The sequence below is a fragment of the Diorhabda sublineata genome, chromosome X (genome assembly GCF_026230105.1).
Source record: "Diorhabda sublineata isolate icDioSubl1.1 chromosome X, icDioSubl1.1, whole genome shotgun sequence".
NCBI classification, from domain to species: domain Eukaryota; kingdom Metazoa; phylum Arthropoda; class Insecta; order Coleoptera; family Chrysomelidae; genus Diorhabda; species Diorhabda sublineata.
Genome location: NC_079485.1, coordinates 11,885,816 through 11,909,915, shown reverse-complemented (window position 1 = coordinate 11,909,915; position 24,100 = coordinate 11,885,816). Strand labels below are relative to the sequence as shown.

Genomic DNA, 24,100 nt, shown 5'->3' with positions numbered 1-24,100 from the left:
TAGAGGACAGAACAAAAGTGCCTCGAATTCATTTACTATTGACAAGAGTTTTTGAGGAAAGCAAGATACCCAAAACATAACAGAATTAGAAAAACATAATACCTCGGATGAAATTTTCCAAAATGTAAACAGTGGTTCAGAGGAATGTAATTAAATTATTAGTATAATTCAGTTATTATTTTCTGCGCTTCTCTACGTTTGTTTTCCTCCATCTTCTTGTTTTCGTAATCTTTCTTCGTAGTTAACGAATTATTTTAACGTGTTTTCCGTTTTAATCGGTAACTACTGTCCAAAAACCATTTTGGGAATGACACAGATGCTTCAGTCCTGTTTGTTGTTCGAATCGTTATTAATGTTATTTGTTTCTGTTTTTTGTTGATGGAGAGTTTGTTTTGTCTATTTACAAGGGTGTACAAAATTTCCATTGCCTGTTTGACCGTATCATTTACCTGAAATTCGTAATTCGATTTTGTTTGAATTCGGTATTCGATATTGGATTTTGGTTCTATTTCACTTTTTTTTATTTTCAACAGGTGGTTTAGACGGGAAAACTTTCGGAACCTACCTTTGAAAACCATATATTTGGTCTGCCTTATTTGCAGTTTAATCTTCTGGAGGTACGGTATAAATTTTTTGTTAATATGATTTTCTATCTTTTCACAAACACTAATGGCTTCTTTTATTAATTTATATTAAGCACGTATTACCCGCGCACATCACGGAAAATACGTGGATGGGTATTTACATATTTGATGCGTTGAAAACTTTTTTTTTAATTCCATCATAGAATTGTGAAAATAATCAAATGCTAGGTAATTGACGTCCAGACGAGTTTGATTTTATAACAAAGCATTTTGGTTAGGAAATAGGAAATTTTGGAAAATATGTCGACCTAAAAAAGCATTTGTCAGGGACTCCTAACTAGAAAGAGCAGGATATCAGCTTACTTAAAAACGTGTTTGTGTTCTATTGTATTCCCCTTTGGCACTGATTAAAATTAACTACAATCTACCAATTTTCAATTGAGGGTGACTCTTAGACATATTAAACTAGTAACATGTACCGGGCTAATTTATTGCATTTATACTGGGCCAAAGCGTCTAACAACATCAGACAACCATCTATATTCAATTGGGGAAGGTGTTCATACTCGTTAACAAAATGTGAACGGCTTTGACGAATAATTTTATATACAATGTGGGTCACTATCATTATGATTTACTATTACTTTTAGTTAGATGCACCTGCTCAGCGCATACTTCAAATTTCCACTTATCCAAAGTGAAAAAGCAAGAGATTAGTTTCTCTAAATGTATATTCAACAAACGAAGTCTACGTCTACGGCATTTGCATATAATTGCCTCGTTTTATAAATCAATATATATATATATATATATATATATATATATATATATATATATATATATATGAATGTAAATGAATTGTAAAGAATTCTTTGTCTTGTCAGCTATATTATGAGGAGTAGTTTTTTATTGGGAACGTGTCAAGGAAACACCAAAGTGGACTAACTTCAATATATTTGATAGAAATATTTATATCAGTCAATTTGAATATTGAATTTTGAATTCCATGAGAAAAAATTTTTACAAGCTTTAATAATATCAAAATCACCGGAAATCTTAATTAATTATTTCCCAGACGATGAATACATAAGTAGTCGAAAGCTCGGAAAATATATTAAGTATATATATTATTATATAAATATCTAAGTTAGTCCACTTTGGTGTTTCCTTGCCACGTTCCCAATAAAAAACTACTTATATATCTTATATATATATATATATATATATATATATATATATATATATATATATGTATATATTCGGTTCGTAAAACTAAAACATTTTTGGGTCGACGTGAAGCACCTTCTCGGACCGCAGTACAGAAATTGGTGGAAAAATTTGAGCTGTTGGGACAAGTTAATGATGTGAAGAATAAAACCCGTGCACGTCGCTCAAGAACAACTGAGAATATTGCTGTTGTAGCCCAAAGTGTTGAAGAAAACCCAGATTTGTCCATTCCTCGTCGTTCTTTGGAATTAGCCATTCCACAAACGTCATTACACCGTATTTTGCATAAAGACTTGAGTCTTAACGCCTATAAAGTTCAGTTAATACAAGAACTCGAACCGGCCGATCATCAACAACGTCGTGTCTTTGCTCTTTGGGACCTTGAAATGCATGAAAATGAACCGGAATTTCATCGAAAAATCATCTTAATTGATGAGATCCATTTCCACCTTGGTGGTTACGTCAATAAACAAAATTGTCGAATCTGGGGCTCGGAAATCCCTAGAGTTATTGTTGAAAATCCTCTCCATCCTCAACGCGTGACTGTTTGGTGTGGTTTATGGTCTGGCGGTGTCATTGGACCTTACTTTTTCGAAAATGAGGCTGGAGCAACAGTTACGGTGAATGGATTGCGCTATCGAGAAATGATTAATTATTTTTTATGGCCGGAATTGGATGGTATTGATTTGGATAACGTTTACTTTCAACAAGACGGCGCTACGTGTCACACAAGCAACGAAACCATCGATCTTTTACGGGAAAAATTTCCGGACCGTGTTATCTCTCGAAGAGGTGATCACAATTGGCCACCGAGATCTTGTGATTTAACACCTTGCAACTTTTTCCTTTGGGGCCATGTGAAAGATAAGGTCTACGCTAACAGTCCAGCATCGATTCAAGACCTCAAAGATGGAATTCGTGAGGCTATCGAGGACATAGGGCAGCCGCTTTGCAATTTGGTTACGGAAAATTTCATGAAAAGGATATGGTCCTGTAAGCGCAGTCGTGGCGGCCATTTGGCTGATGTTGTGTTCCATTATTAACGGCATACCTTCCTCTTTATAATGAAATAAACATCTGATCATTTATCTCAAAAAATGGCATTTTTCTTTGAATATCAAAATAACATCTCTTATTGGAAAACCCCTTATATTTTCATAAGGTCACTGTTATAGAATATTTAGATTTTATGGCGAGTTCCATGACACCCCTATAAGTTGAACATTTCTTCGTTAATAGCTGTGTATTAAATGAGTCATAATTGTTTTATTGTAGCTCCAATTTTTGTTCAATTACGTATCGTTTTTCCTATCATCTTGGTTTCATGAGTGTAATTAAAATTTGAAACTGATAAAAATCTATGTGGTATGTGCTAAGTTCCTGTAATTCAGAGATATCTAGTAATGCTGCAGTAACAGTGGCAAATATTTACAATTATCTGAAAAGTGTTGATGAGTAACTTGAGTAATGTTTGTGGTTAAATGTGTCACACAAATATGTGTTTTATTTCAGATAATGATTCAGTTCATACATAAAACAAACGGGTGTTATTCCATAAGTTGAACATTATTTTGATATTTTATTGTTAAACTTTTTTCCATTTGATTTTGTTTTGATATTATGATAAACAAAAACAAATTCGAAAACCAGATACAAAATTAATTGTAATTTTTGCTACAGTTTACATGTGAAGAAAATGTGAAGTGGAAGTGAAGTTTTTAAATTTTTTGTAGGGGGCATTCTCTCCTTTATTTTTGAATGCGTATGTTTTCCAGTGTCACTTAAAAGCTTCAAACTTCATTCGCATTTGAATATGCCAAGATCAATTTACACGTTATGATTTTCTCTTATCTGTTATTTTTTCGTTTTATTTTGTAATCTCCTTAATTATTTCTTTTTTCCTTTTTTCTCCGGTCTGTTAGAATAAAATTGCTCATAGATTTTTTCTGCTTTTAAAATAACTAACTTATCTGTGCTGATGGCATCCACATATTTCTTTATTTAGTACCCTTAATTGTTTGTTCAAGATATGAGAACAACCCCTGAATCTATTTTACTTTCGCTTCTGTGAATTGGTTTAGTCTTATATCATGGTTAAATATTTTCCTTGGATCGTTTGTTAAATAAAAGATATTTATGGGACGTAAAGTATTTGTAGATTGAAAACATTAACATTCAGGTCAGTTTTGTGAAACTCTCTGTCAATCTTACACTTACAACATAGTAGATACATTAATAAAACGCATCCTTTCCAGATAGAAAAGATTACTGAAGTATTTAATTAGAAAATGGAAAATATGTATTTCGTGTAGTCATCAAGAATTATTTTTGCAACAAAATAGACCAACTTAAAGCTTAATAAATATTACGGAAAATCGGTACTATCAATTTAAATACTAAAAAAATTGAGATGGTTACACACAAAACAATTAAAATTCCCGATAGGGTGTCGGCCGATTAGAAATTGGGAATACGATAGATAGTGGAAGCGATAGACATCCCACATAGGTGTCTTCCTCAATTTTGAATGACCACTTGGGTATGTGAAAACTGTTAATAAGATGGGTGCTTACAATCGACCACAATAGCGGTGATATGACAAGTTTTTGCGCTTTTCAGTAACCGAGGACAAAACGTTGATCCATCACAATACATCAGATCATAGACCATATAGTGGGTTTCTTGTGGCGAATTGGCGCCAAAAAGTAGACCAAGGTGGGTTGGTTTGCACTGTAGTAATCATCGGATGAATTGGATAGACCTACGTGGAAAAATGGACTCATTTTTTATCAAAAACCTATGTTTTATTTGAGTAGTAAAAACTTATTGACCCGCCTTCGTATATTATACTAATTATGTGAGTTTATAAAATCCTTTTTTCTTATAATAAATATACTATTGAATTGTTCACTTCAATATAATATAGCCAAATTTTTTAATATGATTATATGTAATCATAATTGGGTATATACCCAGTCGAGGTATCGGTGATGATTTTATTAGTTCATCACAAAAGTGCTTTGTGAATTTTTAAAATGGATCAAAAATAGTAATCAATCTATCTTACATTTTGGATGGTTAATAGAATTTAGTCTAGGGAGCGCTTATGGTGAATCGAATTTATCGAAAATCCCTAAGTTCATAAGAGGTGTCAGAAAAATACGGTAAGCGATTTTTATTGCAGCATCTTTTTCAACTAATATATCTTACAGCTTTATGTGAGACAAACAATAACAAGTTTAATTCAGTTCCGTCTGCTATTAAAGCCGTTTTAGTGAGATCGTATTTGTAGTGTATATTGTGAAACATAGGTTTTGAACAAATAAATTTTGTATCAAGAAGAAAAAGGTAAGAAACTCACTAAAGATGTTTATGATCATAATTCCACAACAATGTGAGTGGTATAAGCGATTTAAAAGTAAATATGATTTTTTTAAAGATGAAAACTGGTCGGGAGGTCCTTTGATTTTAAAAAAAAGAAAATATTCGAAAATTGGATAAATCTTTTTTTTTTTTCGATACGTCGTGCTGCAAGTCGCTTTAGATACACGATTTTTTTGATTGTTTAAAGTCCTTACTAGATTTAGAACCACGCAATTTAAGGGTCTTACCGAAAATAGAAAATGTACTAAAACCTTGTTGACGCAATTCCTGAAATTGTGAAATCCACGATAGAGTCAAAGGAGAAAAGTCATTCCGAAAAAAAGTCTTCCACAAATTGTATACGCGAAGAATTTGGAATAAGTGCATTGCTAGCCAAGGGCAGCATTTTGAAGAAGATCAATGAATATTTAATGTTATTTTTTTACTTCATTTTTAATATAAAAATTCACCGCATTTTTTCATTGCTCCTCGTATGGTTCATACGTAACAAGAGAGGTCGAGATATGAAGGAAACGATTCGCATGCTGTGGTCAATTCAACTGGACTAAACATCGCTAAAATAACGCTAACTGAAAATCATATTTAGCCTGAGGTAGCCATTTAAATTCGTATATCTTACGACCTAATTCGTACCAATTTATACATTAGTTTGGGTATGAAACGTAAGGGTCGCTTTAATACGTACTAGAACGAGTTAGTAAGACAATTTTTTTCAAAATGTAAGATAGTTGACTAAAATTTTTGATTGTGATGCTACGTCTGAAAATGAAAAATTTTTTTGCAAATCAGGGGTACCCTGATTGTTGTACGTATTTTTTTGGCAAGAGAAAAATTAGTGTTTACCCAACTACTCTAGTGATGCTAAAATTACTTTTCATAATCCGCAGCTTTAATAATGTTAATGAATGATGTAATCGAACTCGACAGCAACCTTTGAAAGATATCAGTATAACTAGTTTACGTGAGTTGTTTCGCTAGACTCTATCTGAATCCAAGTTATACGATCGTCAGTAACTATATATTTTCATCTTATTGTTTAAAATTGTCTAAAATGTGTAGTAGGGTATTTGTGAATCCTACATATTCAAGACAAAGGTCAAAACAATAACACAATAGAAGTTTTTATGAAAGAATTGCTAAATATGAAAATGCTTAGAACATTCTGCATCGCGTCTATATTATAGTGTTTGATAAATACGTCGTTGTCACCAAAATTAGTTTTTCGATTTATACGGAGAGGGCCATTGAAAAGCATAAATTTCTATTCCAGAAGGGACATATTTTCATGATACAATCTGTCATTTGGCAACCACTTTTTTTGAACTTATGTAATCTCTTTATTCAAAACAGGCAATGTACCAGGTATTCAGATTAAGGCATATGTATTCATGTTTTTGTTAAAATAGTTGTACTTTATTTAAAGTGAAAATGATATGCAACGTCTATGTTTGATAATGTGTCTTTTTTTGTAATTTTGAAATCACTTTTTGTAAATCAAATTAGATATTTTTTGAATACTTCGACAAAGTTATATTCAGTTGGGGAAATATTTGAGATTATTCATATTTTTTTAGAAGTGTGCAAGAACAGCGAATTCATTTAATCAGCTAACTTTAGCACTCAATTGTATTAGAGTTAAAAAATATTCTCCAACAGAGCCAGTAGCTAAAAAACAAAACTGAATATTAATTCAGTAGTATCGAAGTGGTAGAAATAGCAATTTTAGGTCATATCAATTTAGAAACTACAAGTACAGTATAATTGACCGAACACATAACAAAGTACTTTTCCGATACATTTATAACGAGTAAATTTGGCAATGGATAAAAATAACATTTTTTCTTATTTTATAAATGCAATAAACTAAATTCTTCAGATAATTTACGTTGAAGTTGTTTGGTTTTCTATAAAACAATTTTCCATATTCCTGTAAGAAGAAATTAAATAATGATGGATCAATAAATATGCTGACCATTACGTACGCCTACGTAATAACCGATTTGGAAATCTTTAGTCGAGGTACTTTCATATATCGATTTGTTAATTAGGCGGTGGAACTATTTTTTACTTGATAGAATTTCTGTTTGTTGATCGGGATATTATTGTGTATATTGTTAACTAATGATTGGAGACTGTATCATATAATATATAAAATACAACAGAAATTCACAGATGCCTATAGCAACCGCGATGAAAATATTTTATTATAGCTTTTTATTTATTTATAGTGTTTGCTGTTTCCCATCCGGTGTTACATTACTGCGTTGCGTATCTATTCTGTTGAATCAAATTATTTAGATATTTTTTGAATTTTAGTCTTATAAATCTTTTGGTCATTATAATCAAATTAAATATTAAATATTAAAAATATTTGAATCAATACAATAAAGTGATTTTACCATGAGCACCTGATAAGTCGCGTTTAGTAGCACAGCACATGTTTGAATAAAAATCACGAAGAAACTGGGGCGGCTAATGCATAAGCGCTACAAAACTGCAGAGTTCTCAACAAAATTCATTGCTAAAAAATTATATTTACATAATTTAAAAAATAAGAATCTAAACTAATACATTTTCTATTACTTATTCGAAAGTAGTCGCCTTGTATTACCCTGATGAATAACTCAGTAGAGTCGACCAGTTCAATCATCCACCTATTTTCTGCTATGCGGACTCTTACGATAACCTACTCTAATCCACGTTATAATCACGTGTTCGATACCGTCAGTCCAACGCAAAGATTAATACAGTGAGTAGATGCCGAGTAAATAACTTTTTTGTCATAATTTTCTGAACTGCCTAGTTCTTTAGGACGATTTCAATTGGATAGTAAAATACTATAATAGATGAAATAATTATTTTAATAAATACCATGAGATTTTCCAAATATTTATATGAAAATTTGATAGAATTTAAAACGAAAGGTAGGTCATTACCAAATATTATTAGAGAAAAGCTGTAAGTAGGGGGAAAACTACACAAGAAAATGTATTCAACATATATATGCCAAATATAATAGGATTTGTAGTTGTAACCAATTATATTGTTTACCCAGCTTACTATTTGGTGGCGATATAGCTTGCACGGAAATAAAAATCAACAATCTAGAGCCCAAAGTTTGACAAAGACACGAAAACTTCCAAAGCATGGAATATGCGTTGATGCATTGTTAGATTCAACCAATATCATGGCTTTCGATCATCGTGGCAGATTTCTTGGACTTGTTATTGGCAGTGTTAAATCCGTTTAAGTTGTTCAGGACATTTTTAAAAATTAAAACATTGCCAATTTCATTTAAACACAAAGTAAAGTAGTGAAGTTTAGTAAGACCTCGATAAAAACTTCATTTGGTGATTCATATTTTTCTTGAGTGGCAACCGTTGCAACAATCCATCATTTCAACACGGAAGCACAAAATATCAATGGAAATTTGATAAAAATGACAATTTTTACCGCTAATGGCCACTATATAATATATAAGAAATTCAAATCGGTAAACGACGTTAAATGGTGACGGATCGTGTATGTTCACAACACATCAGCTACAGATAGCAAAGTTCCGGGTCCAATGGGATCCCAAATAAGCAATGTATTAAAATACCAAAGGATTTCCAGAAACTATGATCGGGTTAACCTGATCTTGATTCAACGAAGTGCACAGGTCTTGGCCATATAATAATATTCTTTATTCCCTAGTATATCAAGGGGTAAATGCGATCAAATAATGGGTTATTATGGATCATTCAAAGTCCGTTAACCATGCCATCCCTTCGCTGTCCACCGTCCGTAGATAGAATAATCAACATACATCCCTACACTTGACGGCGTGCACTATACTGTTGGGTATTTGAATAAACTCAAAATTCTATTATTAGTATCGATATTTATTTGCATGTTGCTAGTGTTTTGGCTCTTGTTAATGAATAAGAAAATTGAATATTTTATTTGTGAGAAATGAAAGAATTCCTAACCCTATATATATTCCAATAGAATTATCAACATGTGATAACTTACATGTTACCAATGAAAACAATTTGCTTGGCTTATTTCATTTGCTACGAAGATTCTATGAATGGTTTCTGGCAAAAGATAAAAGTGGTTAATGTAGAAGGCATTCTAATGATTCCATTTGGGAGAGACCGGAGAATGCAGTTGGCAACGGCAACAATTAGGGGATTGTCAAGCTTTTAATCGGCAGTAGAAGTTACTAATTTCCCGTATATGGGTATCTACGATTAATTCGTATAAGGGGGTTGCTACTTTAGTTTTGAGATATGGCAAAACTGATGTGATTATGTTAAATCTAATACTGCCATCGTAAGGTTTGACATTTTCAATAGTGAAGGTATTCAGAACGTGTCATACGAGTGCTATTTGAGTTGTTTACAGATACTTGAAATATTCATCTTGGTCAAAAAATGTTATTAAATCGCGAACAATTTCGTGCGAAGATTTTCTATGACTTGGTTTAAACGAACAGCAGTGTGCCAATCAACTCGCTTCGACTTTTGGTGATGAAGCACTATCTCGAGCCACCGTGTTTCGCTGGTTTCCGTTAGAGCAACGTAGAACGGTCAATTCTGAATGGTACACATTTGTTTGTCAGAAGACGAATCATTCTCCACCACGACAATGCGAGCTCTCACACATCAGTTCAAATGAAAACATTTTTGAACAGTGAAACTTGGTAGGTCATCCGCTGTACAGTTCTTGTTTAGCATCCAATTATTTCTTCTTATTCCCACAGATCAAAAATAAATTCGAAGTCAACGTTTTTCTATACCTGAAGAAGCGGTTAATGCTTTCAAATCACACGTTTTGGAGGTACCTCAATCGGAAAATGGAAAGAATGTTTTGACAATTAGTTCAAATGCATGCAAAAGTGTATTAATATCAGCGAAGAATATTTTGAACAAAATTAGAGACATATCCAATTATAAATATTTGTTTTTATTTGTCTATCTCAAAACTAAAGTAGCAATCCTTGTAGCACTGTCATTGACAGGCTGCGATTTTTGTATTTTTCGACATAAAAAATAGCTTTTTGCTATTAAAGCTTGGTTTATGATTTGTATGTGTTGGTAAATCGTTAATAATTCCCCAATAATAATCATTAAACACCCGAAAGTTTTAATTTTGAAATGTCCACCAAAAATCGAACGCTTCGTTCGGAATGATAAAAAGCTCGATCTTGGTTAGGATCCGTAATCAGCTGATAGGTGATCTATCTGATTCAGAAACAGTTTTAGACAAGCCCTATCGGTTCATACAAATAATTTGTCAAATCTGATATGACGGTATGTACTGTTATTACTGTATTACAAGATTTCGGTTGTGTTGTGTTTCCCAGTGGTTATTTCTTAATTTCACTCATGGCGTCCTATATAATGTATAAGAATAAAGCTGTAGGTTTAAGAATTGTAATATGACATTGTTGTGATTTTGTTTGCGATTTATTTATCGACTTATTTGAAAATGTCATTTTCTTTATTTCGGTTAAATTTATATTTTGTTTTCAACACCAAATTTTTGCTTTTAGTGAACATTCTTTTACGGGAAATAATAATTACATTTATTTGGATTCTGTATTGTATGTAGCAATTTTTTAAACAAATTTCATTCAGTGTTTTCATTTATTGGTAATATCTTTCATGCATATGGTAGTGACCTTATAAATATTGTAATTCATTTGAAACAAACTTTTTTTCAACCATATCAAATAATAAATTATTCAAAAACACCTTCAGATTTCTCAAAGTTTCTACCCATTATATACTAAATCGTTACACCATGTATGAAAGCAGTGTAACATATTTTAATGTATAGTGCATGGTTTGTGAAAATACATCAAAAAATGGAAACAATTGAAAATATCTAACTATTCAAATTAATATCGAAGACAATTCGATTTTAAAATGAAGTAACAGTACAAACAGTTGTTACATGTGAAAGTGGTTCTTCGTCGGAAACATCTGTTCTTACTTAATACACATCTATAATTAATATTTGTTCACTATAAAAAATAAACTAGTTTTTTTCTTTTTTGGTTTGCGCTAGTGCCATCCGACAAGTTTAAAAATGTGTATATATCGCTTTTTATTTCCGATGCACAATTTGAAAAACTTAATCTGAAAATGGAATTAATTCGGACATCTAGTGCTTGGCTTGAGGCGGATTAAGTTCAATATAGCTATAGAATTGAGCTACTTAGATTGAGTTAGGTGACTTAAAGTTTTGAAAAGAAAATTCCAACCGGCGTTTTTTGTATCATACAGGGAAATTTATTAAGAAAAGTGACTATTTGTCTTTTTTTGAGAAAGCCTCAAAATATTCTATGATCAGAATACTTTATAAATTGACCTTGCTTGGGCTGATATATTATAAAAAAATGACTTTTACGTAGAGTAACTGTGGTTGGTCCGTGAGCAGCCGGAAAAGTACTGTTCGTCCTACTGTCAAATTAATTTGCGTGGCTCGTTTCGTAATGTTTAGGTGTGATGCACCCAATATAACCACTACAAATGTATACTAACAATGACATGTGAATAAAGTGATATAACAAATATTGTTTTATTTTTAACTTACAAAACAACAGAAGTCATAAGGAACATTATGATATGAAAAGAAACATTTATAATTCAATGAAGATCACTTCTCTGTTAATTGTATAATTTTAAAAATTTTGAATAATAATCAGTCAATTCTGATTTTATAAACCTAGTGCAATGTTTTCACTTTATGTGGATTCGGGATAATCTATTGTGTTTGAAGTTGTGCTTTTATTGTGTCTGATGTTATATTTTTTAAATGTGAAAAGAGGAATTTTAATACAAATTGCACAATTTCTGCATAAATTTGATCAAGAAATATATGACACAGAAAAGTCGAGAGATACGTTCCAAATAAAACCGTGTCAAACGAAATCTTTGATTTTGCCATATAGAGCGTTTAAAATGAAAAAACCCCAATGTATGCTCAATTGAGTCGTTGAATGATAAACTAGTTTATTATTTAGTGGTCATAGAAACTATCAGTGTATCGCAATCTTAGGTTATCTGCCAGGAAATCGGTAAAATCACGTATTAAAAGGACTTTGTAGTGAAATCTGTAATTAAAAGTAGCGTAGGTTTTATTCGCTGAATCTTTATAGACCTCCTCGTATTGATATCGTGGCAAACGAAAAACTTGTTTAACATTAGTATCATATTGTATATGATATGTATCTGTATATAGTATAAAATAATTTCCCGATTTTCTTCCTAAAGCCAGCGCCCGCTAAAAGTTTTCGTTCTGAATATAACTTCTTCAGATTGTTCTTCATCGGAATCATCTCTATTTAGTACTTCATACGGCATTATTTCTTCAATATCTACCAAAGCAAAAAACATATTCTGTTTCCGCTTTCAACAGTTTTTGGCCATCCTGCATTTCAGCAGGTATTGTGCGTTAATTGCTTAACTCGAGTGTATGATAACATGTTTGATGCAATGTGGAATTGTGGTATTTTTTCATCAATTCAAAATACTGGGAGATTCGTCATTTTCCATTTGTTCTAAAATGTACTTGAGAGTTTGCTAGGTGTAAAGTGATTTGAAATTAGAAATTATCATTTGGCCTAAAGGCTTAAATAAGGAGAGGTACATTATTAATTAATAACAGCGCTTTGAAAGACAATACTTGTCTGCTTGAATATCTTTTAAAATCTGGGTTGAAGAAGTTATGAAATTATTCTTGTGAAGTGACCTATGCTTTTATATTAGCCATCCAATGAACAGAAACACTTGACAAACAAAACACTTCAAACTATTGCAATGGTAAGCAATTCGATGTATAATCGCAAAACAGACTATCAAAGCTAGATGCCTAGAGCGCCTATCTTGACGCTCGGTTGTATACCTCGGAAGACAAGTTGACCTTCCTCGAGTTCCTCCACCTTCTTCTACCCAAAACCAACACACGCATGACCTTCATTGCAGTACAATTCACTCGACAAGCAATTTCGCGATAGGATAAACCAACATTTTGATGTGCCACAATTTTAGCCTACTTCAAACATTTTTTGACACTTACCACAAGTAGATGAACTCGTAATAACTAACAATATCTGTACTATTCGGTTTTCGTTAACAGGTTTCTTCAGAATCAATTTAGAAATAAAAATTGTGTTTGTAAATGTGAACAAAGATATTACCAAAAAATCAAGGTCGATAGATTTTTTCTTCTGGGTGTAACATAGCTGTTACAATGTGATTAATAAAACTATAAAAATGAGTAATCTTGTAACTATTTCACACAACATGTATAAATATGAATGTTATAAAAACAATTGCTTTCATATTTCTCGCGAATAAATGATCTTGATGTTATGTATATTTTAATAAATAATGTGTTTTTAATACAGAATATTCATAACGTTTCGACTTAACTTCGATCTTTATCAAAATATAACATGTTATTGATAAATTACAACTAGGAGATAATTATAGCGTTCCTTTTGCATGAAATTTCAGATCATTTGAATTTATTTAGGTGTAACTCATTTAATTCTGCGTCCCATTCAAATTTATTCAAGTCAGATAAATATAGATATTTACCTCCCCCTTTATCGGCTTAGCACCAATCTTAGTTTTAAGGTTTTAAGTTCACCTTATAATTTATTCTTACTTAATTTTTTATTGACAAGTGAATTTTAGCTTAGAATAAAATGAGCTAAATTAATGTCTCAGTTTTTCGTTCCATTTCAACTACCAGTTCAAAATGGAAACAGGTGGGTTGATGACGTCAACTCAATTTAAATCAAATTAGATTATTTGCAAAAGGAAAATTATTAATTATATGAATCAAAAGATCACATATAACATAATGCTTCTTGTTCACATATTAAAATTTGACAAGGATAGAAAATTTCTGTATGGTAAAACATATTTATAGATGATCTATGGATTCATACAATTATTAGAGTTGTTAATGTCGAGTTATAATTTTCGACCTTTGGCTTGGACTTATTTGTTGCCAATAAAATATTTTCTTTAACTCCTGCAATTCCACCCAACTTTATTTTCAAAGCCAAAGGTAGGTTGTGTGTGACAAATTACAAAAAAATTTCAGTGCTATCTATCTATAGGTGAATTCATGTAGTAGATACTGAACACACTGTTTATACCACAGTTTACCTTTAGTCTCTAATAACTTGATTATCGAAACGCGCGTCAGACAGTGTAATTGTGAGTGTTGGTGTAGTGGTGGTGTAAACAGTGTGTTCAGTATGAATATTACCAACGTTTCCAGAAATTCCAACTTAGCCATGTAGTACCGCCTTCTACTCGGTAGGTTTTCATGCGATGGTAAACAATATTTAATTATGAAAAGTTTTTATTAAAAACATGCGAGTCTGGTCAGTGAAAATGCCAAATTTTATATTTAAAACTGATAACGCCACCTAACATCAACATTCGTTGGAATTTTTGGTTTCAAATAGAACTGAGTCATAAAAAAATGAGCTGACTCCTAAGCAATAGTTGAACAGTTATGCAAAAAGGAAAAGTGTTGCATTTCTTTACAATGTTTTTGACCTTGATAATTATTTTGGATCTGTTTTTAGTATCTCTATGTACATTTGAAATGAAACGTCTAGTCAATAAATTTGTGTATTTGCACTAATTAAACGAAACTGGTAATGCCAGAGAAACAGCGTATCGTAAATATTGTTGGGATGCGAAGATGAATTCAAAGTTGAAGCAAAGCATGTACTTTATTAAATGCAAAATATCTGGATAATCTTATTTCAAGGAGTACTGTTAATAAGATCCACAGTCCACAAATTTGAAGAACATGGTACAGTGAACTGACCGGCCATATGTTTAAGATGAGAATAAAAACATGGATATTACCTGATCTTTGTAAGATACTCATTCATCAACGGTTCCATTGGCTCATTTCATGCTACGCAAATAGTTGGCATCTTATTGAAAATAGAAGGATACTACCCATATAAAGTATCTCTTGGAGGTTTTGGAAGATGACTATGTAAATTTTTAAAGAAATGTACCAGCGATGTGACAAATTATTATCTAGTTGGATAAAGCTACTTTTTATTTAAATGTAGTTAATGGGCACAATTATAACTTCTGAATTCAGGGGAAAACTCCATTGAATATTTCAATATGTATCTTCTCTAGCTCTAATTTTCCCCTACGAAATATATCCAAATATCTCCTATCTGTTATTACTATCGCTGGATTGGACGACGTTGTATAATTGAGCGGCCTTCAAGATCCATAGACTTGACACTATTAGATTATTTTGGGGATATCTGAAAGACGACGCTTATTAAAATAGGTTGAAAAGCAGAATAAAAATATGATGAAATAACATACCAGCTGAGGCTATTCAGAATGTCGTAGATGGGTTCACTTCGTAAAATGAATTTCAGAGTTTTCTTAGGTTAATGATTCAACAGTTATAATTTTATTCCGTTTGTAAAAATATCTCAGAATTAATGAATTTAAGTATGTATTTCTCAAATTTCATACTTCTTAGATGTTTTTACATTCAAGGCTTGAATTAATGTATTGATTTTTGATCTGTTTTAATAAAGTGTTTTTTATGAATATATTTTTGACGTTTCGATCTAATTTTAGTCTTTATCAAAATATTACCTGACCTGTGTGAATAGGGTTGGAATGTATGTGAATATGCAGGTATTCATCTATGTTTATACGTACTTTTGTATTGTATGTATATTATATAAAGATGTTTATTTAGGAAATGCACATCATTTATATTTGTTTTGTCTTGACAAGTTAATTTCCGAATTTGAGATCATATTCATGAAAAACAAATCATAAGAACATGACATTCAATAATCCGTATGTTATTGAGATTGCAGTGTGGTTAAACAAAATAAATCAGCTCTTTATTTGTGAGACATGTTGCAGCAAGGATAGATAGCATCATTATGTAAGAAAATAATTGTCTGTTCGGAACGATTATGTTCAAAGTCGTAGGTGGATTAAGTGAGAACTTGCAAAAATTATGTGAAAGCTTGATAATTATTGAAGATCTTCACGAATTACAGTAGATATTTGATTGTCCACAAGTACTTATGTGGAGTATGAAGAACATCGATTTGAATACCTTCTACCTATTAGATAAAGAATTATAATATAATATTGTTGCTGATTTTGAAAAATTGATCGTTACTGAATATAAATTTTTCTCGAATTTGAGCTATTGTTTTGAAAATATGAGTGACAATTTCACAAAAAAACATAAGGTTCATTATAAGAGAGGTACCTCAAACCTATTAAATGATAGCGACAATTAGTAGTTTGTTCTTTCAGTATTTAGACATTAGACATTTGGAAAACTGGAAATCATTTTTTCGATAATCTTAAAGCTTACGTAAAGAGATAATATGTTACAACGTATCCGAGGAATAAAACATCCATTGTTTTGGAACGGAAAAGCTTAGTACATTTATATGCAAGTTAGGGTAGAGTATTGAAAATATGATAGTAAACTTGTTTATTTATGTACCAGTACAATTTACATGCAATAATCATATATAATAAGTTTATAAAACTTTATATAACTCATAGAGGAAAAAAAGACCCTAGACTGATTGTATAACCAAATTACTCAAAACTCAATTAAATCTAATAAAATAATAATTTCGTTCTTAAGATGCTTATTGTGGGGTTTTGGCAATAAGATACCAATATACATTCATCACTTCACTTGTGACAAAAATGATGGTTATGAATAAAAATGATAACATTGTATATATAAAAATATTTTTGAGCTCAATATAATTCGTAACAAATCTGTATATGTACACCAACTGTCTCCTCCTAATAGCAATCCATATATTTTTTGTTTTCCAATATATTTGTTACATAAATTATCCTGCACAACAACTTCCTCCTTGAGGAAAACCGTTCTATACCTCTTATCCATCACCAACAGTTATTATCATTATTATTTACTATTATTATAATTACTATGCCGGTCGGATATATTGAAAAACTTGTGCTCTCAACATCAAACACAACTAAGATGTGAGAGAAAAATCAACTAAAGGTAAAAAAGCATTTGTCTAGGATTACATGGCCGATGAGCTACTTGGTCTTTCAAAGACTCCCAGTTCAATTATACTGTCCAGCTACCTATCAGAATGTGGATAAAAAGATTAGTATACTAGTTAAAGAGAATGAGAGGTGGTCAGGAGAAGATGAATTTGCCGGATATATATGTATAAAAGAAATCAGGGCTATTTCATTTCATAAATGAAAATCTTACGACACCAACACCAAACGTGTAGCTTACGCTTACTATTTATTAGTTAATTTCCGGAAAACGCAAATGGAAAACAAAGGTATAGAGAACAACTTGGTTGATTTGGTTATCCTAAAACTGGCGTAGAAGTCACATGACATCAGTTCCATTGCTCTCGTAGCCTTCAAATTTGCTATCTAAATGGTAAATGTACGAAAACTGAGGAAATCGATATTCTTAGAGGACGTTATCAGGATTCTCGTCTATTCTTCTGAAATAATTGGTGATAGAGGTATTTTCAAATAACAAGAACTATCGATTCCAACAGCAAAGTTGTTGAATCAAAAGCAATCCATGCTACCCCATTTCTAACGTCCTTTTTAAAACTATTTCAGAGTAAACGAAGACTGATCTATAGGATAATCAAAGAGCAACACGTACTATGATCACAAATGGACATTTCACATCTCATCACCTAACATTTCCATGTTTTAAAACAACCAACTATTATTATATCTCAAACATCAGATTTGAACAAGATTGTGAAAGTAAAATATTGTTTTTCCTCGCGCATACGGTACTACTTACTACTTCATAAAATAGACCATGTGAGAATGCTCACGTTGCTCCAAGAGGACACACTGTTTACGCTACCATTACACCATCACTCACAATTACACTGTCTCTCGAACGTTTCGATAACCAAGGTTTAGTCTCTGAAGACGATAACTTGGTTATTGAAACGCGTGCCAGACAGTGTAATTGTGAGTGTCAGCGTAAACACTGTATTAAATATGAATGTGGTCAACGGTTCCAGAAATTTCAACTTATTCCGCTTAGGTTGCTGTATTTTTTAGACTAATCGCGCTCGTAGTTTCCAAGTAACAGCTTTAGGTCGGATATAGAATCTTATTTGAGTGCTCAGCTGCAGTTTACTTCAGTGTTGCTGTTAACTGGGTACCCCTTGGGAAACAGAACTGCTCTAAGCAGGTAGAAGGGATATTGGTATTTTTTGCCAAATTATTTGGCTTCTTATTCCCCTTGCGTGCTGGGTATACTTCATTAGAACAACAATGTTTTCTTTGCCTTTTTAATTTAATATTTCTAGGCATTTTATGATCAACTTTGACTTGAGTATTTGTGAAGTAATCGCCCGTATAGCCGCGTGATTATCAAAGAGGATTGCTGTACCCGTATTTTTTAGCCAAAAATCATAATCCAAGAAATATACCTTATAGTATGGTAGGATTTCGTTTTCATAGAAGAGAAGATATGGATTCATGGTCGCTACCCAGGAGCACTTGCTACAACTACAGGAATAAAGCTAGTTAATAAATTTTGGCCGATGAAAACTTCCTAATATAAGTATAATCCGTACCATAAGAAGTATTATCAGCAAACATATGAAGAATGCGTATTATAGACTCCACCATAATTAAAGGCGATTTTAAGGCTCATCTATTAGGAAATAATTTTTCAATCTAATATTGGCTCCGACTAAATCACATTATATATATTTATATATTATTATTATATATTATTTTTAGATCATACTGTAGAAAGAACATTCATTATTTTGTCTTTATCTCTGTTAGCAATTTTTAAAATTTCTTTTAGCCACTTTATTATAAATATAATACCGAATGTTTCAAACTCTAATACCTTCTGTCGAATAATGTTGGCAATCATATTATATTTCTAATATAATTGTAACAACATTTTGACACTGATGTAAATAAATTGACCTAGATTTTGAATGATTGCAACAATGTTCTATTTCAGAAACTCTATTCTGTTCACGTAGATATGCAGAGATAAGTTAGGAATTTTAAGCAACCTAATTTTGTAATTCGAGAGATTTTGCAGTTTTCAAGGCACATTTATTGTTTGAATAATTTTTTTTATATATTGTACCTGTAAAATAAACATAGAACTAATAAGTCATAGGTATCTCGTGAAAAGGGGAAAATCATGTGTAAAAAATAGTTTTTAAAGAATAATTGGTCAAGTAAATAAGAATTTTATTATAAATTTGATTCATATTGACATATTGAAATTGATAGCTGATTTATTTTATTCTTAAGAACTTGAAAACATTGAATGTGTGAAAACAATTAAAGTAAATAAATATTCTTGATTATTATGAAGGAGAGAAAGTTTTCCAATTAGTCATCATCATCAAATGATAATATTTAATCAAGTATATATGTTACGTCCCAAGCCCGATCTTGTACGGAGTCGAGCTTCGTACAATGAATTTGTACGAAGTCCGATCTGTACAAGCCATTTTGTACGAAGCCGAGATTGGCGGACTTCGGACAGAGATGATTGTACGAAGTCGACTCTGTAAAACGCTGGCTGTACGGAGTCGGAGCATCGATACTCACTCGGTAATGAGCGCGTTATTCCGAAGTAGTACACGCAACCTAACCTAACCTAACCTAACAATAGATGGTAGCCAACTAGCCGGAGAACATACTTTCAATCACAATAACTACGTTTGTGTTTACTAACATCTTAATAGCGCGCTCATTACCGAGTGAGTATCGATTCTCCGACTTGGGACGTAACATATACATTGAAAAGTCTAAGACAAGCTGTGACAAGTTTAGATCCGTATGTTCAGTCTACTACTTAGGGGAATATGTTTCTAAAGAAGCCTTTAGTTGTACATAATTAATGAAATTTCATGATACCTTTTTATTTTGTTATTAGTAAAAGAATTGCATTTATTTTTTGGTCACGCCTCATATATCATATAAGTACATGAATTTTCTAGATAAATCTCAATAAATCGTCGTTCTCACTCCCAATTCAGAATAATAATCAAGAAATGTATAAGATGATTTAGGGTTTAGTAATTTTTAGTTGCCTCAGTCTACCTACTTCCCTATTCGCACCTCAACTACCCACTACACCTCGGGGACAACTGACCAACCCTTGTATGAGATGACCGATTCTTAGGAAGTATGAGCGTAAGAACCGGTTATGTCCATGGTAATTACTGACTGTCTTCCCTTTTTTGTTCGGCTTGCGGCTGTGGTTTTTTTTTGGGAAACCGACGGTATGGTCTGTTTGAATTTTCTTCTAATGCAATGTTGGTGTATAAACGGATGAATTTTGTTTAGATTATTGGATTATTGTATTCGATTATGCGACTATTGAATTGAAATTAAATTGTTTAAACAATTACTTCAAAGGATCTCATACACATCATGATTTTTGTGTATTATAGTGTTATTTGTTTTTGGTTTTCGGCGTTTATTCTATACATTCTTATATTTTATTTGTTCATATTAGAAACTTTTTCCAACAGTCAGCAGATATAGATAAGTTTTTATATTATCACTGAGTTTATTATAAACATAAGTACCGATATAACAATAGTTCAATCCAAATAATAATTATTGGTGTGAATTGATATATAACTAGTATGATAATCATTATGAACTACTACTAACAATGTTTTTCTTATTTAAACTATTTCTAACGGTGTGGTGAATTTATACACATTGTTACTTGCTTAATTTTTTTACATACTTACACTAGACTTACTCATTATTTATAATAATTAACTATTTACTACTTATATACGTTATTTAAATTCACCGGTTATTTTTTCACAAGTTCGATCCGTTCAGTATGACTATATACATACTTCTCGTTCCTAAAAAAGCACGTATTTATACCAAAAAAATTTCTCGAAAAAACTTCTGGACCAGATGACATTATGCGGTTTCATGGGTGCCTTTCTCTTGCAATGTGATCCATTACTTGAAGCACTAGTTGTACATTTCCTACATCAGTCTATCACATCGTCGCAGCTGTTAACCCAATAAAACCTCTCACGAATTCTCTGAAGTGTTTTCTCACTCTCAGATGACCTCCCGATGGACTATCGTGTAATTTCTTTGATACCTCGGTTATTCCTGCTCTCGGGAAGGCTAGATGACTTCTCTTCTTGGATCTAACATTGTTCCCAAGGATCCTTTTTAAAAATCCTTTTTCCAGGACAAGGAAGTACCACTTCTTCTTTTTTTCTTGTGGGTGACCATTTTTCGTTATCCACTGTAGCTCTTGACACTGCGGCTTCCTTAGTTTCTGCTTTGTTATAGTGGGAACAGTTTGGTGGGTACGGTCGTCTAGAGAGGAAGGTAGTCTTGCAGTCATTCAATCCATCTAGCGATCTTGCTATCGGGGTTTTTAGACTGCATTAACCACTTGAGTGCTGAATTTTCAGTCCGGATAAAAAAACTTTTTTCCATAAAGTTTCTTCTCCTTACTCAGTACCTCTGTTCTGGTTTCGAGAGAACTTCACTGAAATATCCCAGCACTCTTTTTTACTCTTCTTGAATCTATGAGAGCACTCCTCCAATTACTCCATTGTATAAGAGTCAAGAATGAAGTCTTCCTCTGGTAATGGATATTCCAATATCGATGCCGTGGTTAAATGTCTCTTCAAGGTTTCGAACGCCGTTTGACAGTCCTTATACCAGTGGAAAGCTCTTCCTTCTTCTGTGAGTCGCGTTAGTAGCTTGGCAATATCTCCAAATCTCCTTATGAACCTTCGATAATACGTGAAAAATGCAAGTAAATTTCTAACTTAATCTTTATCGGCTGGTTGCGGCAAACGCTCTATGGAGGTAATTTTCTCTAGATTCACAGATAGTTGAATCAGTTTTGGAATAACCTGCATTTCTTTGAGTTTGAATACGTCTTCATAAAGTGTCTTTCCTAATACTACGATGTCGTGCAAATAGAACTGGCATGTTTTCCAACATAACACTCTCAAGACAATTCCATAAGCTTTTCAAATGTCGCGGGCGTATTACAAACACCGAATAGCACATTGAATTTTCATAGTTCACATCCGGTAGTAGGACCAGTCTTCTCCTTCTCTCTCTTCTGGGGCCATCTCTACTTGCCAATATCCAGTCTTCAGGTGCAAGGTAGAAAACAGCTTACTGCGACCTAAAATGTCCAGTGTTGTCGTCAACTTTTTGTCTTTTTACATGCTGTTGTTTAACTGGCACTAGTTCATGCAGAATCTCGTCTTTTTTTCACCAGTACTACTGGGGACAGCCATGGAGTAGTTCTATTACTTTCTCCTCTTCCATCTCGTAATTTATTCTTTCGGCTTCCTCTCTCTTCGCTCTTGATGTGCGACGGTTGATCTTTTACCAGTCTTCCGTCCTTTTGGTTAGGTTTAGCTAGGTCTCGATACGGCAAGAGAAATTCCCCCATTCTCTTTTTCTCAGCTCGATTCAAGGATTGGTCAGCTACTGACATCATATGTTCGAATCAGTCATGTGCATTTTCAGTTTCCGTCGTTTAGGGGACCATAAACGTTACTGGTACACAGGGTCCAACACTGCTTTCCTTTTTGATGGTAATCAGGTAATCGTCGCATCGTACAGGTAAAACAGTATCTTCCTATACAGCTGCCAACACCATGTTACTCTCAGATGGATGAATGAATACTTTTTCAGATCCCACTTTATTGGTTCTGTTTCTAAAGTCCAATTGGAAACTAGGAAGATTCGATACGCCCATTCCCAGAATCACGTCTTCTTCGATGTCAACTTTGAATACCTTGTACGTGAAATTCCCATTCTCCGTTAACTTTGGCACTCTCACTTAACGGTTCGTAGTCGAAACATGGTTGGTAGAATCTTTTTTCTTAGAGTTTATCAGATTGAGCCTTATGATGGTTCTAATTGCTTTAGTCTCTACCAGTAGAGTATATTTCTTCCCATTGACTTTTTCATCCACATGTACACTGTCATTGCGACATCTGAGAGAAGCTTGCAGTATGAGAGGGTCTTTGGAACGATCCTGTGTCGGTGTCGATCCCATTTATTAAGTTGACGATTTGGTCAAGTTTGCTCTCGTCACCTTCTTCATGTATGGTTTTGAACTTGTTATATGCAGCCATTGTGGCTGCTTCATATTCACAAGCAGCATTCAGGACATCTACTAAGGTTTTCGGGTGGGTTAATCAAAGCGTCCTCTGTATATCATGGCCGCGCAGGCCATCAATGAATGCCTGGATCCATCATGCTCCCTGGTGCTGATGGATAAGCGAATCGGATAAGTCGGGCAATGTCTACCTCGTACCCTTAAAGAGTTTCGATACGCTTCTGCATCGAGATTCTCCAATTCTGCTCTTAGTTCTGTCACTTTTAAGTCACTTACTCTCTTGGCCATTTTTACGTCACTGTTTATTTATACAACCTTACACCTGACAATGTGTTGTTTTTCTTTTTTATTTAAATTATCGCACTTCTGACACTTCTTATTTATTTAAACTATTTATAAGGGCGGGGTGAATTTATACTTTCTGTCTCTCATTTACTCAATTTATTCATACACTTACACTAGTTTTACTCACTATTTATAATAATTGGACGGAGGAAGTTGAACAAACCTCTTATGTTTATGGGTAATTTTATGAAGATTATCTTTTACTTTGTTTAAAAGGTGATTAAAATGAAATTTCAAAGGGGCTAAAGGTCCATTTTCTAATGGTGAATCGAAAAGGTCAATAGGGTTCGTTTTTAAAGTGTCAGTTAATTTTTTTAATTCAATGTGTAAAATATGACTATGATAATGATTTATCTCGTTTGATT

The 24,100-nt window shown here is 32.7% G+C and overlaps 1 protein-coding gene across 2 annotated transcripts in view; it reads left to right on the top strand.

Annotated features, from left to right (window-relative positions):
• Positions 1 to 24,100, top strand: part of LOC130451397 (transcription factor Ken) — a 60,697-nt gene that overhangs the window by 22,192 nt on the left and 14,405 nt on the right. Inside the window, exon 3 of one of the 2 annotated variants that reach the window (XM_056790386.1) lies at positions 534 to 617. The exons of the other annotated variant lie outside the window; for it this stretch is intronic. The gene's annotated coding sequence lies outside the window, so the exon portion shown is untranslated. The remainder of the gene's footprint in view (positions 1 to 533; positions 618 to 24,100) is intronic. 2 annotated transcript variants of the gene reach the window in all.